This window comes from Triticum dicoccoides, chromosome 2A (genome assembly GCF_002162155.2).
Source record: "Triticum dicoccoides isolate Atlit2015 ecotype Zavitan chromosome 2A, WEW_v2.0, whole genome shotgun sequence".
Lineage (NCBI taxonomy): Eukaryota > Viridiplantae > Streptophyta > Magnoliopsida > Poales > Poaceae > Triticum > Triticum dicoccoides.
Window position 1 is genome coordinate 156,084,643 of NC_041382.1, and position 3,254 is coordinate 156,087,896.

Here is a 3,254-nt window from a genome sequence, read left to right on the forward strand (position 1 = left end):
CCCAGATGAGTTCATTAGATCTAAATATGGCTCTTGTACCAGAAAAAGGAGTCTGCTAGTATTAAAAGGAGGCACCAAACAACTACTGCATAAACATACATCTCTTTTGGATCAAAAAGAGGAGGCAGTGGAAGAACTACGAAGAAGCTATGATGAACAATGAAGAACAAGCAGGAGCTTGGAAACCCTAACGAAGATCTGAGACACGAAGGAAAGGAAACTTACGGTTGCAGGTCTACTGCGGAGGTCGCCGCGGGTTCTCTGGATCGGTTCAGGTCGATGCAGCGGCCAGAGTCGACGACGGAGATGAGGCGCGGCGGCGGCGAAGCTCGAGCAGCTGCAGGGACGCGAGAGGAAGAAGACAGAGAGAGAAGAATGAGGAAGGCCGGGGTGAGCCTATTTATAAGGAAAGATGTGAACAGACGGGCACGAGAATCAAGGGATAACTGAATAATGGGTATCCAGCTATATAGGCGCCTCGATTCCCGAGAAACATTAAGGATAAAAGATCCGTTGGAAGATGACGTCATGAAAGTTTTTTGTGTTTTGAAGAGATGACGTCACGGCGGGTTACAAGGAAATTTCAGTAAAGATAAGAAGATGGATTTTTTGCTAAATATGGAAGATTGACAAAGAACAAAGTTCAAAGTCAACCTGGGGCCTAATGTTGGGGATATTACTATCAGTTGAGACCCGCCCAGGAGGGGCCGGGTCAGCCTCAATGGCGGGTTATGCAAGAAGCCCAGTAAACATTCAAGAATGTAGTTTATTAAGTCTTATAGAAGGCCCAAAGGCCTGAAGGCGGTTTAAGGCCTGATATTATGAATCGCCATATGTAAAGAAAGACTTGTAAGGAAAGGCATGTAAAGTAAGTCACCGAGCCGGACACGACTATGAGCCGGCCGGGACTCTGTAGGCCACCAGGCGTCAACCCATGTATATAAGGGGACGACCCGGTGGCGGCTTAGGGAAAGAAACAACCAATCGATAACCAAGCCGGCGAGTTGAGCCTCTTGGAGATCGAAACCCTAGCAATACCAAACCCAACTAGACATAGGCTTTTACCTTCATCGTAAGGGGCCGAACTAGTATAAAAACTCTCTCGTGTCCTTTGTCCCGATTAACCCCTTTAAGCTTACTAGTGCGATGGCCCTACGACTAAGTCCTTGCTCTAGGACATCTGTCGTGACAATTCCACGACAGGCATGCCTACAACAGGTTTATGTTTATTTTTAGTGTCGGGTCTAGCAATTCTAGCAGCTTCATCATAGAAGTAAATAACATGCCCATCAATATTATCGGCCAAGAGATCTTTAACCATAGCAACTCCAGGTTCAACTTTAATTTGCTCAGGGGGTGTAGGTGTTCTAGTATTACTCTTACGAACCATAGTCAAAGCTTTAGCATCATCCTTTATTCTAACTGGGAAAGGTGGTTTCTCAATATAAGCGGTAGGAACAACAGAATCATTATAAGTGATAGTCTTTTATTCAACTTTAATAGGTGCAACTACTTTTACTTCAATGGGAGGATTATATTTAAACCACTTCTCCTTAGGGAGATCAACATTAGTAGCAAAGGATTCACAGAAAGAAGCTACTATCTCAGAGTCAAGTTCATATTTAGTGTTAAATTCATGGAAAACGTCGGTATCTATAAAAGATTTAACACAATCAAACTTTGGGGTTATAGCTGACTACTTACCTTCGTCAAGATCCCAATATTCAGAGTTGCGTTTAATTCTCTCCAATACATCCCATTTGAATTCAATAGTCTTCATCATAAAAGAACCAGTACAAGAAGTATCCAGCATGGAGCGATTATTGAGAGAAAGCCGAGCATAAAAATTTTGAATAATAATTTCCCTTGAGAGCTCATGATTGGGGCATGAATATAACATTTACTTGAGCCTCCCCCAAGATTGAGCGATGCTTTCTCCTTCGCGGGGCCAAAAATTATATATATAATTACGATCACGATGAACAAGATGCATAGGATAAAACTTCTGATGAAATTCCAATTTCAATCGGTTGTAGTTCCATGATCCCATATCATCACATAGCCTAAACCATGTCAATGCCTTCCCCTTCAAAGAAAAAGGGAAGACCGGGCAAACCTGCAAGCTTAAATAATCCACAAACTTCATCCACATAGATTAGGTGCAAATCGGGATGCAATGTTCCATCTCCTGTGAAAGGATTAGCTAGCAGTTTCTCTATCATACCCGAAGGAATTTCAAAGTAAACATTTTTAGTAGGTTCAGTAGGTTGAGGAGCAACTCTTTGCTCTACTAGTTTGGGTGAAGATACCACGAACAATCCCCTAAAAGGATTATGTTCCATAGTAACAAGTGATAGTAAATTTCAGCACACTATATAAATTTTTCCTTACCAAATTCCACCTACCAAAGGCGCTTCACTCCCCGGCAACGGTGCCAAAAAAGAGTCTTGATGACCCACAAGTATAGGGGATCTATCATAGTCCTTTCGATAAGTAAGAGTCTCGAACCCAACGAGGAGCAGAAGGAAATGATAAGCAGCTTTCAGTAAGGTATTCTCTGCAAGCACTGAAATTATCGGTAACAAATAGTTTTGTGATAAGGTAATTTGTAACGGGTAACAAGTAATAAAAGTAAATAAGGTGCAGCAAGATGGCCCAATCCTTTTTATAGCAAAGGACAAGCCTGGAAATACTCTTATATAAAGGAAATTGCTCCCGAGGACACATGGGAATTATCGTCAAGCTAGTTTTCATCATGTTCATATGATTCGTGTTCGGTACTTGATAATTTGATATGTGGGTAGACCGTTGCTTGGGTACTGCCCTTTTCTTGGACAAGCATCCCACTTATGATTAACCCCTCTTGCCAGCATTCGCAACTACAAAAGAAGTATTAACGTAAACCTAACCATAGCATGAAACAGGTGGATCCAAATCAGCCCCTTACGAAGCAACTCATAAACTAGGGTTTAAGCTTCTATCACTCTAGCAACCCATCATCTACTTATTACTTACCGGTTCCTTCACCTAGGCCCAAACAATGGTGAAGTGTCATGTAGTCGACGTTCACATGACACCACTAGAGGAAAGACAACATACATCTCATCAAAATATCAAACAAATACCAAATTCACATGACTACTTATGGCAAGACTTCTCCCATGTCCTCAGGAACAAACATTACTACTCACAAATCATATTCATGTTCATAATCAGAGGGGTATTAATATGCATAAAGGATCTGAACATATGAT